The sequence below is a fragment of the Ovis aries genome, chromosome 3 (genome assembly GCF_016772045.2).
Source record: "Ovis aries strain OAR_USU_Benz2616 breed Rambouillet chromosome 3, ARS-UI_Ramb_v3.0, whole genome shotgun sequence".
In the NCBI taxonomy this organism is placed as follows: domain Eukaryota; kingdom Metazoa; phylum Chordata; class Mammalia; order Artiodactyla; family Bovidae; genus Ovis; species Ovis aries.
In genome coordinates this window covers 189927774-189948881 of record NC_056056.1, presented here as the reverse complement: position 1 = coordinate 189948881, position 21108 = coordinate 189927774, and the positions used below count along the sequence as shown (strand labels likewise).

At 41.1% G+C, this 21108-nt stretch overlaps 1 protein-coding gene across 10 annotated transcripts in view; it reads right to left on the bottom strand.

Annotated features, from left to right (window-relative positions):
• Positions 1-21108, bottom strand: part of LMNTD1 (lamin tail domain containing 1) — a 507654-nt gene that overhangs the window by 168840 nt on the left and 317706 nt on the right. For all 10 annotated transcript variants that reach the window (XM_060413306.1, XM_060413303.1, XM_060413304.1 and 7 more), the window contains one exon: positions 13125-13226. The gene's annotated coding sequence lies outside the window, so the exon portion shown is untranslated. The remainder of the gene's footprint in view (positions 1-13124; positions 13227-21108) is intronic.

The window sequence follows — 21108 nt, the reverse complement described above, 5'->3', positions numbered from 1 at the left end:
GAGATTTAACCCAGACACCTATTGGTGAGATGAATGACAAATGGAGAGTTGGAAGTGATTGAAGAGAAGGTGAACACTCATCAGTGTTTGCAGTAAATTGGATTATTTTAGACCAGATGCTGTTTTGGGCAGCTATGTATAAAGCTTTTATGGTGGGAGGGCAGGGGCAGTTTCTAGAACATATTCTGTGCTCCAGGATTAAGGGGTATTCTAATGAGTGGGGTTTTTTTTTTTTCAATATATGTATGATGTAGGACATAGCACAAAAGAGTACTAAAATTGCTTTCTAAAACTATTTATTTGCTTGGCTGCATCAGGTCTTCGCTGCAGCAGGCAGGAATCTTTCCTTGAGGTGTGCAGGCTCGGTGGCCGCACCCCAGGGTTTAGTTTCTCTGTGGCAAGTGAGATCTTAGTTCCCCAACCAGGGATCGAACCAGGGCCCCTTGTGTAGCAGAGCAGATTCTCCACCACTGGATGGCCAGGAAAGTCCCCATAAAACTGCTTTTTTAGTGAATGAATTTGAATAACACTGACTTTTATTATCACAACCTAATACTTATGATTTTCCTTTTTTCAAGTTCAGTTTGCCTTTCCTGATATGTTTTACAATTTTTGAGGGTATTGATCATGCCTTCTTCTTTATTTGTAGGAAATAGTCAAGAAATGCTTCTCATGTTATCACTTTCTCTAATAAATATGAAAGTAATCAAAATGTTTCATTTTTATTGAAAAAGAATGTTTATTGAAAGACTATTAGTTCTACTCTGAAAATAATACACATTCATTTTGGAGAAATGGGAAATAACACAAAATAAAATTAAAATTTGTTATTTTCCAACCTGGAAATAACTTACACTAATAATATTTAGTAAATTTAATTTACTTATTTCTTCTTGATTTATATAAAATATGCCCTTTAAAAAAACCTAAACCATGATTGTCATCTTGCTTTGTATCCAGCTTCACTCATTTGACAAAAGTTAAATTAGGTACATTTAGGTACAATTAGCACAATATAAAAGCACGGAAGGAAAATAGAACACCTTATATTTTAAATTAGAATGACTCACAAACATGTGCAATGTTCTTTCTAAAATGTATTTTTAAAACCACGCAGCTATTATTTAATTCTAATGCAATAATCAGAAATGCCTAAAGCCCTGCTCTGAAGCACAAAAAAAAAAAAGGACGATCTTCAGGTGTTGGTATGCATTTTCACATTCTATCCTGCTCTTCTTCCTACTTCAATTGCAGTTTGTCCTCTGTCAAGGAGGCCCAGGTACAAGGAAGTGGTACAGAGCGGCTCAACTCCTCCCATCACTTCCTTTCATCCCAAGACGCAGCTGTCTGCTTTATCTCCAGTAAGACACTGCTTCTCAGCTTCATTCAGTCCTTCAACACATCCGCGTACAGAACTCCCATCAGAATAACGAACATCGCCAATGCAACAGCTCTCTCTCGTACAGCTACATCTTCTCTTTCACTGTATTAGTTTTCAGGACTCATTTCATTGCCTGCTTTTTGACTTGGCTTATTTATTCTATATTTACAGCAAAAGCTTTGATATGCTTTAATGTAATGAAATGATTGAATCACTCTTTATAAGCTATTTTTAAAAATTTTCAGTTTATAATAGAAGGTAACATTTTATTGCATTGCTTTATTTCTTAAAAAAAAAAATTCAGTTTTCCAACAAATCAATAATAAAAATAAATGAAATAGGGACTTCCTTGGTGGCCCAGTGGTTAAGAATCCACCTTCCAATTCAGGGGATGAGGGTTCAATCCCTGGTCAGGGAACTAAGATACCACATGCTGTGGGGCAACTAAGCCTGTCAGCTGCAACTACTGAGCCTATGCGCCTCCATTAAGAAAGAAGCCTCTACATCTCAGCAAAGGATCCTCTGCAGGGCAGCTAAGACCCATTGCAAATAAATAAAAATTTTTAAAAAGGAATAGAAGTTAGTGGCTTAAAAATAAAAGAACTGATTGTTGTTGCTGTTGTTGTCATTCTCAGCACTTTTAAATTTCATATCAATTTAGCATATGAAACAGAAAGTGAGACATTTGATTTTATTGTTAGTTGACCAACCATCCATGCATGCCTGGTACTACCTCAGGCTAGTGGTGGTTTCAGAGGCACTGAAAGCCACACGTCCTGGGGAAACTCCCCAGTCCCAGACAAACCAGGATGGTTGGTGATCCTGAGTCTTTTTCCGTAAGATACATTATATTTATCAGCCTACTGATGTTCATTATGCTGGAGGTATTTTCTAGGGAGTGAAAAAAAGTTTAAACAAATCAAATTTTTACCCATATTATAGTTCAATTCCTGCCAAGCATAACAATAGATAATTGTGATCATTCTGGGAGATGTTTTTAGCCCTCTACATATCTTAACAAGAATATGTGATCTGGAAAGTAAAGTTGTTCAGTCGTGTCCGACTCTTTGTGACTCCATGGACTATACAGTCCATGGAATTCTCCAGGCTGGAATACTGGAATGGGTAGCCTTTCCCTTCTCCAGGGGATCTTCCCAACCCAGAGATCCAACCCAGGTCTCCTGCACTCCAGGCAGACTCTTTACTAGCTGAGCCACCAGGGAAGCCCAAGAATACTGGAGTGCGTAGCCTATCCCTTCTCCAGCAGATCTTCCCCATCCAAAAATCCACCTGAGGTCTCCTGCATTGCAGGTGGATTCCTCACTAGCTGAGCTACCAGGGAGGCCCATACTGTTTGTTAACTCCCCAGAAGTTCATATGTTGATGCATACATCAATGATTTGATAAAATTGCACCAGTTCCATTTTCCGCTGTCCTTTTGTTTCTGGTGACTGTTAGTTCTACTAAACGGAACCAAAACCCCAACAATTCCAAACTTTATGTCTTTCAGACCTGACTTCTTCCCCCAAATCTTTAGCACTGGAGTCTCTACCAAAGCTTTAACATTTCCTGTAGTTCTCCAAAGCTGCTTCTCTGCACCAATGCAAGGCATCCAATGAGAGGCCTGAGAAAGAGCACTGTGTTTGGTGGAGCCACACCTCTGAATATCTGCCATTCTTCTGCCTATTGGTAGAAAATAATGTACCCCTGGAAGGCTCCTTCTCTCTCACTTCTTTAGCAGATTTTGCTAGCAATCTGTCCTTAAGCTCACTGACCTCGGTGATCCATTCCTAACAGAGTGCAATATGGAGGCTTCCCCTTAAATCATCCCGGGGTTGAAGACTTTGAGTCACATACTTGTCAACATCTTGATGTGCAATCATATTTTGTTAATATGAAAATTCATCACTGTTCTCACACAGGGCACAGAAACATTTCATAACAGCAGGGAAAAAGGGTTTTATGAATTAAGAAAAACACTGAGATTTCTTTCTCAGCTTGTACTAGTTTATAACTTGCACCCAGGAAACCCCAATGCTAATGCTCATTGCTTGAGCATCTGGAAAATGCACTCTTACTGATTTTGGTAACTTCTCCCATATCCTATAATGCATGGCAGTTTCCTAATTCCAAATTTAATTTCATTTGTAGATTTGGAAGGCACTGTGACATTTTTCATCCTGATAAAAATATCAAAGACCAAGTTTTTTTTAAACTTACTAGACACAGTTCTGAATTTAAATAGAGACCATGATTTGAATGGTGACTAACATAATTACTGTGGGACCATATTTTATTTTTAGAAAATACTTCAAGAGAAAACCAAAGACATTTTGGAATTAATTAGGTACCTCAGATTAAAGAGGTGTAATTTTAATGCATCAGTCTAAAGAAGATAAATGGAACATTGTTTTGAAATATTATTTTTAAAAATGTAGAACTCTCAAAAAAAAGAACCTCAGAGACACATTGTAAATAATTAGATTGCTTAAAATCTGTCAGTTTATAAATATTATGTGAGGATTATGTTGGCTTCATATGGTTCTTTGAGGATTTGAATTTTCTCTGCAATGTTGGTGGTAGATGCATAAATAAGGATTATATATCATATCAAGTTGTAACAAGAAAGGCAATGTGGCCTCATATTTCATCTTTTGGACTTTTCTAGTCAGTTAGATACAGGTATAAGATTTAGTTCTGCCTCTTACTAACTGGGCCACTTTGGACAAATTACCAAATCTCTTTAAGCCTTAGTTTTTCACATCTGTAAAATGGGGATGCTCTCATGAAAATTAGATGAAATACTGTACAAAAAGCATGTAACGCAATGTCTGGCATCTATTAAGCACTCAGTAAATGATAGACACTGTTACTAGGTTCATTAATCACCAGAGATACTGGGATGTACAATGAAAGCAACACTTTGTCTCTCCCAAGAATGTTCTCCCCAACTTATGATGGTGGATAGCCCAGCCAGAGTTCCAGGTACATGCCAAGTGTCTTTTTATCCAAGAAACCTTCCCTGACTCCCTCAACTATATATGAACGTTAACTCTTACATATCCTTATCAGTGGCCTAAAGTAAAATCCCCAAATACACAGAGGCATGGTATTTATAGTTCTTTGTGTTCTTACCACCTGTGGGTAGGGGTTCTGTTTCCCTCATCTTAGTGTTCCTCATCCACCAAGCTCCTAATGTCTAAGAGAGATGAATGTAGACAATTAGAGGTCCAAGTAGCATATATGTGCAAAGAAAGTAGCGTAAACTAAGCTGTCCATGTTCAGAGGAGGGAGGTGATAAGAAAATATCTGTCTAGAGGAAGTCGTTTTTAAGTGGGACTAAAAGGCTGAAGAGAATTTCAAAGAAGAGAAATAGAGAGAAGGCAACTTGATGAAGAAACACGTGAACCACAAAGAGTAAGTCAGTTTGATCACAGCAAGCTGAGTTTGTGATGGGCAGGAGGTCATCCCCAAAGTGAGATGCAGTCTGATTGCAGAGAACCCTAAAGGGAAAGCAAAGGAGGCTGGATTTTGTTTTGGGGTCAATAAGGAGTTGTCAAAGCTTGGGGACCAGGAAGTGATGGAGAAGAGATGCCAGCTGCTAGCATCGTGACCTTCCAACTCTGTACTCATTAACACCTGTATAAACTTGCTAAGTATCTTCAAATTATCTGTCCCATTTCTGTGTCTTCAAGACACAGTTATGCTGCGTACTAAGTCTCAAAAGTATGTAAAGCTAGTAGTCAACCACAGCTCTTGTTTCTGCAATAGAGAGTAAATTTCTGTTTTGTTTAAGAGCAGAGGTTTGGGAGGTAAAATGGCATGGATTCAAATCTTAGCTCTGTCAGTTATGAAAGAATGATGTCAAGAAATTACTCAACCACTCTAAGGCATAGTTTCCTCACCTCTAGATTAAGTACTTATATTAACTCACAGAAGTTAAATGCCATGCAGGCAAAGAACTTGAGAGAGACTGCAGAAACTGCCCATACGACTCTATGATTCACCATTCCTCTGTCTCACCTCTCTGGTGCTTTAAATCCCTGGTTTTCTTTGGCTTCCAGCTTTTGATACTATTTCTAGTTCCCCATCATGTTTGACAATATGATAGGGCTCCCTCCTCCAGTATCAGGGACATCCCAAGCATCCACTTCAAAGGGCTTATGCCTAACAGTATAATAAAGGGACTGTTTACAGAGATAAGGACTGGGTTAAGAAGCAAAGGATGGTGGAACACCAATGAATGAGAAATCACGATCACCTTTAAAGTAGAAGGAGGAGAAATTCCACTCCTGGGCATATATCTGGAGAAAATCATAATTCAAAAAGATACATGCACCCCAATTTCACTGCACCAGTGTTTATAATAACTAAGCCATGGAAGCAACCCAAATATCCGTCAACAGAAGGGTAAAAAGATAAGGTATATTTTTATATGAAGAAGATAAATATATATATATTATATATTATATATTATATGTGTGTGTGTGTTAGTTGCTCAGTCATGTCTGATTTTTCATGACTCCATGGACTGTAACCAATCAGGTTCCTCTGTCCATGGAAATCTCCAGGCAAGAATACTGGAGTGGGTTGCCATTCCCTTCTCCGGCGGATCTTCTCGGCCTAGGGATTGAATCCCAGTCTCCCACATTGCAGGCTGATACTTTACTGTCTGAGCCACCAGGGAAACCCAAATACATACATCCATATAATGGAATATTAACAAAGGTCCATCTAGTCAAAGCTATGGTTTTCCTAAGAGTCATGTACGGATGTGAGAGTTGGACTATAAAGAAAGCTGAGCACCAAAGAATTAGTGTTTTTGAACTGTGGTGTTGGAGAAGACTCTTGAGAGTCCCTTGGACTGCAAGGAGATCCAACCAGTCCATCTTAAAGGAAATCAGTCCTGAATATTCATTGGAAGGACTGATGCTGAAGCTGAAGCTCCAATGCTTTGGCCACCTGATGCGAAGAATTGACTCATTGGAAAAGACCCTGATGCTGGGAAAGATTGAAGGTGGGAGGAGAAGGGGATGACAGAGGATGAGATGGTTGGATGGCATCACCAACTCGATGGACATGTTTGAGTAAGAGTTTGAGTTTGAGTGAGCTCTGGGAGTTGTTTATGGACAGGAAAGCCTGGTGTACTGCAGTCCATGGTGTCTGCAAGAGTTGGACACAACTGAACACAACTGAACTGAACTGAATTTCCCAGGTGGTGCTAGTGGTAACGGAGAAGGCAATGGCACCCCACTCCAATACTCTTGCCTGGAAAAATCCCATGGATAGAGGAGCCTGGTAGGTTGCAGTCCATGGGGTCAAGAAGAGTTGGACATGACTGAAGCTACTTTGCAGCAGCAGCCAGTGGTAAAGAACTCGCATGACAATGCAGGAGACATAACAGGTGAGGGTTCGATCCTTGGGCCCAGAAGATCCGCTGGAGGGGGGCAATGGCAACCCACTCCAGTATTCTTGCCTGGAGAATCCCACAGACAGAAGATCCTGGCAGTCACACAGAGACGGACATGACTGAAGCGACTTAGCATACAATGGAATATTACTCGGGCATCAAAAAGAATGAAATAATTCCATTTGCAGCAATATGGATGGACCTAGAGATTGTTAGTAAAGTCAGTCAGACAGAGAAAGATAAATATACAGTATCACTTATATGTGGAATCTAAAACAAAATGGTACAAAAGAACGTATTTACAAAACAGAAATAGTCACAGACATGGAAAACAGCTTTATGGTTAGCAGGGAGTAAGGGAGGGGGAGAATACTGAATGAATTGGGAGATTGAGATTGACACATACACACTACTATATATAAAATGAGGACCTACTGTATAGCGCAAGGACCTCTACTCAATACTCTGTAATGACTTATATGGGAAAAAATCTAAAAGGAATGGATATATGTATATGTAAACGGATTCCCTCTGTTGCACAGCAAAAACTAACACCAGTTTGTAAATCAGCTATCGTTGTTCAGTCACTCAGTTGTGTCTGACTCTTTGTGACCCCATGGACTGCAGCACGCCAGGCTTCCCTGTCCTTCACCATCTCCTAGAGTTTGCACAAAATCAACTATAGTCCAATAAAAAGCAATCAAAAAATAAAATAGATGGCGAATCTTAAAATAATTTTTTAATTAAAAAAAAAAAGTAGAAGAGGGACAAAGGTGTTGTGGCCTGAGGGGACGAAGCCACTCCAGAACAACAGTGGGGCAGGGAGGGAGCAGTGTCCGTGCAAAAGAATCACCCAACCTCTTTCCCTTCTTTCCCTCCAGTGCCTTGCCAGTGCCTTCCACTGGCTGAACCCAGTTCAGAGCAAAACAGTAACAGAACCAGGTGATACAGTCTACAGAGGCTGGTTTTCTGGGACACAAGCAAAGCGCAGAAGATCAGAAAACAGATGGTGCAATGGGGCCTGGGTAAAATGTGGTGTTGTTTTCTGAATAAGGGATATAAGTATGGAAACGAATGGAAACATCTGAATGGAAAGTTATCACTGCCTCCATGACAGATGGAGGAAAGGAAGCTCAGAGAGGTAGTCTTACTGAGGTTATCAGCTAGAAAAAGGAACCGATTTGGAGCCCTTAATGGTGCCTCTGGTCTACCCTGTTTCCCATTACACTGCATGGCTCCACTCAGAGTGATGGTTGAAATAATCTTAGTCTCCCCTAAGCAGTTTCTTGCCCTGAGATAAACCGAGGGTGTGAAAATTTACCCCTCCTGCAGTTGCCTACATTCTTGGTCTGAATCCATTCGCTGTGGTTTTCCAAACAATCTTTCAGAGAGGGTTTCTTAAATTGCCAATAACTTTGAAAGGTATTGACAATAGGAAATTGGATTCCCTCATTTTGGGGGAGAAGGAAGATTAGATCTAAGATATAAAGACATCTGAAAGAAAGAAAGAGATAGAAATACAAGGAAAGAAATAAAAAAAGGAAGGAAGGGAAGAAAAAGGGAGAGGGGATCAGGAAGAAGGACAGGGAGAGAAAGAATCTCAGCATAAACAGCTTGGGTAGCAAGATTGGTAACAGCTAAAAACTGGAGACTAACCAAATGCCTGTCAACAACTGAAGAATGTAAAAACAAATTGTGGAAATCCACATAATGAAATATAATACAGGGAGGGAACTAAAACTAAACACAACAAAGGGAATGAAATTCAAAGATGTAGTACTGAGAGGAAGAAGCCAGAGACCATTTGTACAATTTCAAAAGCAGGCAAAAATAATCTATGGTGTGAGAAGATAGGATTGTGGTTATTTTAGCGTCTAGGAAATGAAAAGGGGTTTCTGTGTTGTTAATCATTTTCTGGGTTTTGTCTATTTGCTTGTTTCTGTATATTTGTTTGATCTGGGTGGTGGTTGTAGAGGTGTGTTCATTTTGTGAAAGTTCATTGAGCTGCCCCTTAGATCTGTGTCCTTTTCTATATGCACAGACACACAATTTCAGGTAGCCAGGTGCATTAGTCAGTTATAAAGCAGTAAAAATCAGTCTTTCAAAATGTCTGTGGCTTTCAACACAAACAGTTTTCTCTTTGTGGCAATTCTAAGAATGCCCCCATGGTCTCTATCCCTTGGTGTTACCCCTGTGGTGATGTTACCTAACATGGGGTTCTGCAGGTCCCGCTGGGCTCCTTGCCCTCTGGTCCAGCCCCCGCGTGTGCTCCTGTCCAGCCTGTCCTGTCCTGCTCCTGTCCTGGTGCTGGCTCTTCCTGCCCAGCTCCCTCCCACGCTGCCCACGGTCCCCAGGAGCACCATGCAGAGCCCCTTATGGAGCCAGCAGTGCACAGGCTCAAGTCCTGCTATCTTCTTTGCCACCTCCTCTTTATGCATCAGCTGACTTGAAGATAAGATTATCAAGGTAGACCTAACCTAACTGTTGTTGTTCAGTTGCTCAGTCGTGTCTGACTCTTTGTGACACTATGGGCCGCAGTGTGCCAGCCTTCCCTGTCCTTCACCATCTCCCAGAGCTTGCTCAAATCATGCCCATTGAGTCAGTGATGCCCTCTAAACATTTTGTTCTCTGTCATCCCCTTCTCCTTCTTCCTTCAATCTTCCCTGGCATCAGGGTCTTTTCTAATGAGACAGCTCTTCGCATCAGGTGGCCAAAGTATTGGAGCTTCAGCTTTAGCATATATAGCAATATATTCAGGATTGATTTCCTTTATGATTGATTTTTTTGATCCCCTTAATTATGTGAGCCCTTTAAAAGCAGAGTAATTTCTGGTCAGAGACTTGCCAGGGTACAGATTCAGTGTGCCATTACTGGCTTGAGGATGAAAGACGCCACACCAAGAAGGCCTGAGAAGAGCCCTTAGGAACTGAGGCCAAGCCCTGGCCCATGGCCAGTAAGAAATCAGAAACTAAGTCCTATGATCATAAGGAGACACATTCTGCCAATAACCAGTGAGCTCTGAAAAGAACTTCAAATCCTAAATGAGAATAGCAGTTGACGCCTTGATCTCAGCCTGGTGAGATACTCAGCAGGGTATACAGGAGCATCATGCCCACACATCTGACCTATAGAAACTGGGAGATGATGATACATTGTGGTTTTAAGGTGCTAAGTTTGTGTTCATTTGTTTGCAGCAACAGAAAACAACCAGTGCACACTTACTCATATTTTGGCAGCTCTGTGTTGGCAGCTGCCAGAACCCGCTTGGCTCTGCTCCATGTGCCTTCACATTCTGGAACCCATATCAAAGAAGCTTCTCTATTTGGGACATTCATATAACAGACAGAAAAGGGCCAGCAAGGTAGACAGAAACCCACGATGCCTCTGAAAGTATGCAGTGTTCATCTTGTCTACTCACACTCCAGTGGTCAAAGCAGGCCACACGGCCAGACCCAAAGGCAATGGGACAGGATGTATAGTCTTATAGGAAAGGTGAGATCGAATAATACTGAAAAACTATGCAATCTATCACCATGGAATGTTAGAACTGTGGCCTAATTGGAAAGAGCAGAGTCTATGGGGTTAGAAAGGCCCCATACGAATCTTGGTACCACCACCTTACTGGCTGTGTGACCACGAAGTCAGGACATTTCTCTGCTCCTTGGTCTCTTAAATGGCAAACACCTATATCTTACAGGATGTTATGAATGTTAAATGTACCAGTGTGGTTCCTGATAGACACTCTAACATGTATTCATAAATATTAGCCTCAGCCTCTTACCTTGGGGATTAACCAGAATATAATTCTTCCAAGGGGAGAAATCAGGGAAAGAAAACCACATCTAAACCCACCCCTTTTCCCACACTTTTCTAACAAACTAATGTAGAGTCCAAAATGTATAACTCCTTTATACACTGTATCTTTTGACTGTTGTAGTAACAAATGGCTTGGGCTTTCTTGATAGCTCAAATGGTAAAGAATCTGCCAGAAATGCGGGAGACCTAGGTTCAATCCCTGGGTCAGGAAGATCCCCTGGAAAAGGGCATGGCTACCCACTGCATTTTGTATTTTCAAGAGTTGCCAGTATTCTTGCCTGGAGCATTCCATGAACAGAGGAGCCTGGTAAGTCCATTCGAAAAGAGTCGGACACGACTGAGCGACTAACACTTTCTTCACTTTTAATTTATTTTTTCAGTAACAAATGGCTCAGAGTAAAGGGAATATAATATTGCTCCTCTGAATGGGATTGTTGAATGCAATCAACATGCGAGGTTGGATTACTTTATAATTACCTTTCTAAATTGATGACTCACTTTAACATGTAATTTTGGCTTATGAATATGTTGTTACAAAGCCATAGTTACTACAGGCGGAAAACTGGCAAGTGAGTCAATAATATTTTGTCCTCGGAATGTTTAGATTTTCTTTCTAACTTGCCTAGGTGGTTTTCAATGTATTTCAGGTTTCTAGTTCACAAATACCTCTTTTACAGTAACTATTATTAATTATTTTTAAGCCCCAATCCATTATTTAGGGTTTTAACTCTTTTTAATCACATAAAAAATAACAATCTCTATCTTTCTCTCTTACACACACACACACACAAAGAAGTTACTACATTTTCTTCAGCAGAAGAGAAGAGTCACTCAAAAACTTTTCAGATGGGGATTTCCCTGATTGTCCAGTGGTTCGGAATCCACGTGCAAACGCAGGGGACGTGAGTTTAATCCCTGGTCAGGGAACCAGATCGCACATGGGATGAATCAACTGGGCCCATGTGCCACAGCTTCTGAGCCTGCACTCTGGAGCCCACAGGCTTCAACTACTGAAGCCTGCATGCCCTAAAGCCAACACTCTGCAACGAAAGAGGCCGCCACAACGAGAAGCCTGTGCACTGCAACTCTATAGAGATTAAGAGAGTAGCCCCTGCTCACCATGACTAGAGAGAGCCAGTGCACAGCAGTGAAGACCAGTGCAGCCAAAAATAAACAAACAAACATATCAGATGAAGCTAACTACAGTCAACATTTTAGTGTGTAGTCTTCCAATTTTTTTTTCCTGAATAGATAATATATAGACTGTATATGTATACACACACACATATACAGCATAGGTATTTCTGTATGTTTACATATATTTCTCAAAAATGGAGCTATATATTATACTTATTTTTAACTTACTTTTTCATGTAGTTATATACATATATACCATGGCTACAGTCCATAGGGTGGCAAAGAGTCAGGCAAGACTGAAGCGACTTAATGCGTGCACACACACATAACATTAGTTTAATAATTTCATTTAATGATTTTATGTGTATTTTTCAGCTAGTATATTACTATCAAATATTTAGGTTATTTGTTAATTTTCTATTACTTACTCTGAAAGTGCGTTTCCACTAGCCCATATATATGAATTAGAGGAAGTCAGGGCATAGGGCTTGCTGGCCAGAGCACTCATCAATTTTAGCCCTGCTGATCGGGCAAGTCTGCTCTTAAATTTACAAATATATTCTTGAAATGTTAAAAAAAAAAAAAAAACAATAAACAGAATCCCTCTTAGACTGGATGAGGCTTTTCTTGAAATTTTCAGCCATTTTGTATCATCAAGAGTTGCCAGATGGGGATTTCCTTGGTGGTCGAATGGTTAAGAAGACACCTTCCAATGCAGGGGACACGGGTTCAATTCCTGGTCAGGGAACTAAGATCCCATATGTCACAGAGCAACCAAGCCCACGAGCCACATCTAGAGAGTCTGTACACCACAGCAAAAGGTCCTGAATGATGCAACTGAGATTCCCTGAGCCACAACTAAGACCCAATGCAGCCAAAAAAATAAACAGAGTTGCCAGATGGCACATAAGAGGACCAACCTCTTGGTTTATTACCTTTTCCGTGAGTTGTCCTTATTGAGCTGTTGATTTCTCCATGAAAGTGCATCAAAACTGATTAAAGTGCTGTGACTTTAGGTCAGAGATTAATTTAGTGCCCCACATCCACTGTCATCTCAAAGATGCTCATGATTAAAGCACTCAGGTGATGTCTTTCCTTGTTTATTGAAAACAAAAATGGAAAAAGAGAGCCTTGTGTTCTGATTCTTTTTTTGCTTCAGATCAAGAAAATAATTGCTTTTAAGTCCCTAAAAGAACTTGTAGTAATGACTCTTGAAAGCCCTGAATGAGGCCATTGTTATAGAAACATGACTGCCTTTATGGGTGAATCAATTACATTTTTATACCACATGGAATTAAATGGAAGTTTCTATTTGCCTCTGTTAAGAAATCCCTTTGGAGAGACTGGGAGCCAATTACCCGAGAGCTGGTGGACACTGACCTCTAGCCAGCCCGCCTGGTTCCAGCCTTCCGTTGTTTCTTCCTGGGCTCCAACTGGAGCTCTTCTGATGAAAGCACTATTGTTGGTCTCTTCAGAGAGGAGCTGTGAAAGGAAAGGGAAGATTATTAGTAAGTGGGTAGGAAAATGTTCCAACAAAAGAATGAAATGAAGTAATTAGCTTCCTTCTATATATAAGCACCAGCCTTGCTGCTAAATCTTCAGGCTGTAGCAAGTAAGGAAAACAATGACATTCCTGATGCACGGAGAGTCAGTGCAGCCATTGACCAATCACAGGTAAGGTCACTCTCTTCTTTACCCTGGGAAAATGGGGGGCATGTTAGCGTTAGTTGCTCAGTCATGTCCAACTCTTTGTGACTCCGTGTACTGTAACCTGCCAGGCTCTTCTGTTCGTGGGATTCTCGAGTCGAGAATACTGGAGTGGATTGCCATTTCCTTCTCTAAGAATGGCTCCCATTTTAAAAGGTCTTAATAAGATGAGAACTATCCTAGGATAAATTTGCAGTCATCTCACCCCAGGGTGACATATATATACGCTTTTTAATTCCATCATGGTTTATCACAGAATATTGAATATAGATCCTTGTGCTATACAGTAGGAACTTGATGTTTATTCATTCTATTTATAATAGCTTACATCTGCTAACCCCAACTTCCCAGTTCATCACTTTCTGATGAACTTTCCCTCCCCTCTCCCCTTTGGCAGTCACAAGTCTGTTCTCTATATCTATGAGTCTGTTTCTTTCTTGTGATAGATTTATTTGTGCCACGCTTTAGATTTAAAATGGGAACCATTCTTGAATGGACGGACTATGTAAAATGACAAGCCCTAAAGGGAATAATTCTTTTTAACATGATATGACCTTTTAAAGGGCTTCTCTACAGCTCAGCTGCTAAAGAACCCCCCTGTCAATGCAGGAGACACAAGAGACTCAGGTTCCATCCCTGGGTTGAGAAGAATGGCTACCCACTCCAGTATTCTTGCCTGGAGAATTCCATGGACAGAGGAGCCTGGCAGGCTACAGTCCATGGAGTTGCCAAGAGTCAGACACAACTGAACGACTAACACTGACTTACTTGGTTTAACAGGCAGGGGATTTTAAAAAGTTATACACACATATCTTAGATATTATAGTTTAACCTAAGACATATAAGAGTACGTTCAGCTATTGTATAATAGAATAGAATGCCAAGGCCCTTCCTCTGAGTGTCTGCTAATTAGAGTTGTATCATTTTTCTTGTAGGAGCCACACTCAAACTTCTGTTTCTTTAAATTGCGGCAAAATGCAATCTGAGTGCATAATCTTAAAGATATGTTTACAAACTTTTCCCAGTCATGTCTGGTTCACCTTTCCTATACAGATTTGGATTATATTTTCAGGCCACTCACTCTCACCAAGTCTTTCCAAAGACTCTCAACTTAGTTTTCATAGGAACAGCTCTATTATACACTCAAGGTTTCATTGGTTTCTATAATATGTAATTAAATGCTGTAACATAATGAACAGTACAAGTGCATTGATTGGCTTGCTGATAAAATCAACTGTTTCTTGGTAAAGATATAACTAAATTGATGGGACCAGGGCAATTCAATGTACCAGACCTCTACTAATCTCCAATGATGAGTGTGAATGAAGATTGGGAAGTGTTGTTAATGGGGTGATTTGGCTATTTGGGAATTGCACAATGTGAGCTAGAGCAACAGTAGGGCTTCCTAGGTGGTGCTAACGGTAAAGTACCCGCCTGCCAATGTAGAAGCTGCAGGAGACTGGGGTTCGATCCCTGGGTTGAGAAGATCCTCTGGAGGAGGGCATGGCAACCCACTCCAGTATTCTTGCCTGGAGAATCCCACGGACAGGGGGAGCCTGGTGGGCTACAAGCCATAGAGTTGCACAGGGTCGGACACGACTGAAGCAACTTAGCACTCATGCACAGAGCAACAGCGGTGGGAAAAGACAGGAGAGGACAAATTGAAATGACAGAAAATTCGGAAATAAACAGGCTTGAGTTCAAATTCTGACTTCATTGCTTAGCTGTGAACCTCAAAGTTTCTGCTTACTTACATGTAAAACAGGAATAATATGGTACAGTGAAAGATTGGGAAAACACAGCTAATGTACTTAGCAGTGTGCCTAACACAAGTAAGTAAACAATATAATATTATCAGTAGAATTTTATGTTGAATTGAGGAAATTGAAGACTCAAAGATGATTCCCTGTTGTCTACCCTGCCTAAATAAATGATAATAAGATAAAAAAGATAACACCACTAACTGAAATAGGAAAACCAAGAGGAGAAATAAGAGAACTGAACATCAATACAGGATACAGGATGCTTGGGGCTGGTGCATGGGGATGATCCAGAGAGATGATATGGGGTGGGAGGTGGGAGGAGGGTTCAGGATTGGGAACTCATGTACACCCATGGCTGATTCATGTCAATGTATGGCAAATGGGGTGGGAGGTGGGAGGAGGGTTCAGGATTGGGAACTCATGTACACCCGTGGCTGATTCATGTCAATGTATGGCAAAACCAATACAGTATTGTAAAGCAAAATAAAGTAAAAATAAAAATTAAAAAAAAAAAAGAGAGAACTGAACATATTTTCAGGCTGAGGGGAGGGAATCAGTAGCAAGAGAAGTTTTTTTTTTTTTAATTAGAAATCAAATATGGTTTTCTCTATTGTATGAGATTGTGGGTGGTTTTTGCACTCATCTTTGTTCCTTTCTGTATCTTCCAAATTTTTTACATTGAGTGTATAAATTCTGGGCTCAAAAAAAAAAAAAAAGAAAAAGAAAAACACCATTTCCTTCAACATGAGATATGAGATGGGGGTAGTCTATGAGACAGTGCTCCAGGAAAATTGGAATGGGCTGGGATGGGGACGCAGAGGGAGAGAAAAAAAAAGTCTGGGAAAAGGAGAGAGAGATTTGTTCCACTGAGGCAAGAAAGAAAAGAGAATGAATGAAGGTTCAGAGAAGTTCTAAACTGGGAGTAAGAAAATTTGAGGAAAATCACATCCGTTGGCTTCTATATTTTTAAGTAAATTAAGAGCCAAGGTAGTTTGTTAAAACTGAGGAGGGAAGAAAGAACCAGAAATATGGAAAGAGTATCTGCTGTATGTTTCAGGAAACCTTAACTCAGCGCTCTATAGTGACCTTCAGTTCAGTTCAGTCGCTCAGTCGTGTCCAACTCTTTGTGACCCCATGAATCGCAGCACGCTAGGCCTCCCTGTCTATCACTAACTCCCGGAGTTCACTCAAACTCACGTCCATTGAGTCAGTGATGCCATCCAGCCATCTCATCCTCGGTCGTCCCCTTCTCCTCCTGCCCCCAATCCCTCCCAGCATCAGAGTCTTTCCAGTGAGTCAACTCTTCGCATGAGGTGGCCAAAGTACTGGAGTTTCAGCTTCAGCATCATTCCTTCCAAAGAACACCCAGGGCTGATCTCCTTCAGAATGAACTGGATCTCCTTGCAGTCCAAGGGACTCTCAAGAGTCTTCTCCAACACCATAGTTCAAAAGCATCAATTCTTTGGCTTTCAGCCTTCTTCACTGTCCAACTCTCACATCCATACATGACCACTGGAAAAACCATAGCTTTGACTAGATGGACCTTTGTTGGCAAAGTAATGTCTCTGCTTTTTAATATGCTGTCTAGGTTGATCATAACTTTCCTTCCAAAGAGTAAGTGTCTTTTAATTTCATGGCTGCAGTCACCATCTGCAGTGATTTTGGAGCCCCAAAAAGTAAAGTCTGACACTGTTTCCACTGTTTCCCCATCTATTTCCCATGGAGTGATGGGACCAGATGCCGTGATCTTAATTTTCTGAATGTTGAGCTTTAAGCCAACTTTTTCCAGTCTCCTCTTTCACTTTGGGAAGGAAATCCAAAAAAAGGTGTGGGGTATATAAAGCTGGTTCACTTTGCTGTGCAGTAGAAACTAACGCATTACAATGAAACAAAGCAACTATACTCCAATAAAAATTAAAGAAATAAATAAAAATACTGACAGCCATTGAACTTAGGAAGGCAAGTGACAGGTGGGAAAGATACGTTGTAAGGAAGCTTGGGACCTAGGAGACCATGGAAGCCAAGTTTGTGTTTCTTGAAAAGCCTATTTTCAACAGGAACTAATATGTATCTTGTGGTTGCCATGGAGCTGAATAGAATAAGGAGGTCAAAAGCTATTAATAATAATGTTTATAGTATATAATATTATTTATAGTATAATTAGGAGGTTAAAAGAAAATATTCTTTATGCTATTATATGCTTTTCCTTTAATACATTTATATTCTTAAAGGGCTTCTAATGGCATTATTGAAACTACAATAAAGTGAAGAAAAGAAATAGGGAAAGAGTAAAAATGTTTTTAAAACTTAATATGAGGAACAGAAAAAGATTCAATTTGAAATTGATGCAATATTCCCGAAGAGCCCGGAGGCGCCGCTGAGGTTGGAGAATTTGCATGCGTAGTGGTCAGTGGCCGGGTTGTCTCTGTGGCTGCAGTTGACCATCTGGAAAGGGGAGTGGCAGCTAGAACTGGCTGGGCAGATGGGGCAAGAGAAGCAGGTGTGGACATCTAGAAGAACCCTCCGCCTTCCCAGTCTGCCCTTCCTCCTCATCTCTCACAGACAGCGACTACCACGTCCTCTGTCTCTCCTCGCGGAAAGCCTGGAATCATGCTAGCCTTCTCCTTCAGGAACCCCCACCTAAACAGTCCCCAGGCTCTGCCCATCTTGCCTCCTAACACTTCACCCCCCTTCACTGTCAGCACAGCTGCAGAGGCCGTTGCCTCCCCTCGCCCTGTGGCCTCGGCCTAACTGCTCGGCCAGGCCCGCTCAGTTCCATTCTTTGTACTGTCCTGGCCTTTAAAAATCATGTCAGGAACTGGTTCACCCTTTTAAGACCCATAAAGAGCTTCTAGTTTCTCTTAGAATAGGGACCAAAGTTCCCAATATAGCTCGCCAGGTCCTCATGGTCTGGCTCTTACAGTATCCCAGATTCACCTGGCAGAGGCCGGCCCCAACAACCCCGCTCTCTATTCTCTGGGCACAGGGGCCTTCTCTTTGTTCCTCAAAGACACGGAGACAAAAAGTGACCCACAGAGACAGAGATGGGGTGGAGTCTCACATAATCAGATGCTATGGGCTTCCTAAGGAAGAGAGAAATGAACTAAATTGTGGAGCTTCCTGGGTGGCTTGAACACTGCTTCAACAACAAGAACACTGTTTGAACACTGCTTCTTGAACAAGAAAGTGCTTGTGAAGGCTGGAGACACAAGAGACCCAGGTTCAGTCCTCTGGTTGGGAAGACCCCTTGCAGTAGGAAGTGGCAACCCACTCCAGTATTCTTGCCTGGGAAATCCCATGGAGAAAGGAGGCTGGCGGGCTACAGTCCATGGGGCCACAAAGAATCAGATATGACTAAGCACATAGCACAAATTAAAATTTAAGAACAAAGACTGGGCACTGACTCAAAGGGGTTAGACGATTTAAACTGGAGAGGAAAGTGGTGTTTATTGACTGGCTTTCCCTTACACCCTCCACCCTGCATGCGAAGTGCTTAGGGAGCTCTGGGGAAGTCCAGATCTGTTTTAGGGAATAACACCCATACCATTTACAGACACAAGTTCCTCCAAGACAATTGTCTCTGAGCATGTTCCCTGAATGTCCCAAAGGCATTTCCACCCCAGCAACCCCCTCCTGCATCTACCCTCCACCCCATCCATCTCCAGAAGCTACACCTGTGCCAGAGCAGAACTGTCTTGGATCTTCCTGTACCTGGTACTACTGACCTGACCCTCCAGTCCTCTCTCAGCCAGGCTCTCAGCTTGTCTGGATATGGCATCTTCCCCCAGCCTAATTCCACCCCTGACCAGTCTGTCTTCCCATCCATTCTCCTCTCAGACACTGGGCTGGTCCTTCTAAAATATCAATTTGACCATGTCGCTCTCAGGATGAAAAAAAAAAGAAGAGGAAGTAGTAGAATGTAAGAAAAAATGTTGACATTACTCCCAAGGAGTAGGGAGGGAAAAAGGGATGACCTCTGAAAGTATTGTGATTCCAGTAGGGTGGTCAGAGGAAAGCCAAATTTTAGTTGGTTGTACTCTTAGTTTTTCATTCATTTAATTAGATAGTATCATAAGTTCAATATTTCTCTAAGTACCTGTGAAAGGTCTGAGGCTCTGAAGATTATGCGTATCTGTTAGTACTAAAGGGCAGACTCTTTCTAAAATGAGCCACAGATTTCCACAAAGCTTAATTTACCTTCCACAAAAAAAAGAAAAAAGTCAGAAAAGAAAAATCTCAGACCTTTTGTTTCACAAGAGTAGTATGACACTGAGGATGGTCACTGAAGAAAAAAAAATCTCTTGAAAATTGGTTGAAACTCAGTAATGACTTCAAGTAAGATCACCAAATATGCGCAAGTGACATTCTCACATTTCCACACTTGGTGGGTGACTCAGCGCTTGTTCAGCAGGGCTGTAGGGACGAATCACTGTAGACTCAAGATCACATTATACAAACTGGATGATCAGAGTCCTCTTTTCTAGTTGGCGTGTATGCGTGCATACTCAGTTGCTTCAGTCGTGTCTCTTTGCAACCCTATGGATTTTAGCCCACTAGTCTCCTCTGTCCATGGGATTCTCCAGGCAAGAATACTGGAGTGGGTTGCCATGCCCTCCTCCAGGGGATTTTCCCAACCCAGGGATCGAAACCAGGTCTCCTGTACTGCAGATTTATTCTTTACTGCTGAGCCACCTGGGAAGCCCTTTCTAGGGGGCAAAGGCTTAAAAGAACTGTGTTTCAAACAGCATGTTTGTTTAGCAAAGAGCCTTATTTGCAGGGACCATAGGAAGGGAGCCTCTTTCTAATTTCTTCATGTAAATGCCAAAGCACTTTTCGAATGTTATGAGAGCATCCACTTGAACTGCTGTGTTTGGACAAGTGAATGGTGGTTCATGACCACCAGACCTGGTCAATAAAGGCATTCAGGAATTGTCTAGAGCCTCAAGCTGCACGTATCATAAAGTGGATGCCTGACATTCAAGCCTGAGCCTAAACTGGGTTCAGACATTCTGAATGTGTAAAAAGTGATACCCAGAAGCATCCTTTGGAAAACTCAGACCTATCTTGTTTTTAATAAAAAAAAATTAATTGAAGTATAGTTGGCATACAACATTATATTAGTGTCAAGTGCACAATGTAGTGATTCAACATTTATATACTTTACAAATTGATCACAATGGGAAGTCCAATAATCATCTGTCACCACACAAAGTTATTACAATAGTATTAACTATATTCCCTTTGCTGTACATTATATCCCTATGACTTACTTATTTTATAACTAGAAGTTTATACCTTTTGATTCCCCTCACCTATTCTGCCCAACCCCGGATCCCCTTCCCCTCTGGCGATCACCAATTTGTTCTCTGTATATATGAGCCTGTTTTTAGTTTGCTGATTGGCTTTGTTTCTTAGATTCCACCTACAAGTGAAATCGTACGCTACTTGTCTTTCTCTGACTTATTTCATTTAGCATAATACCCTCTAGTACACTCATGTTATTGCAAATGGCAAGATTTCATTCTTCTTATGACTGAGTAGTATTCATATATATATACCTGATCTTCTTTATCCATTCATCCACTGATGAATACTTAGGTTGCTTCCATACCTTGCTTATTGTCAATAATGCTGCAGTGAACACAGAGATGTATGTATGAATATCTTTTTAATTAGTGTCTTCACTTTCTTTGGATAAATACCCAGTTGTGAAATTGCTGTTTTACTTTTGATAAAGTCTTATTTTTAATTTTTTGGAGACGCCTCCATACTGTTTCCAGAAACACATCTGCAGGTAGAATATAGGCATGGTTCTCAGTGCAGTTTGGTAGCTGTCTTGTACTCACCATCATGAATCACAACTGGATGAAGGAGAGAGAGGAGTTGGACCTGTG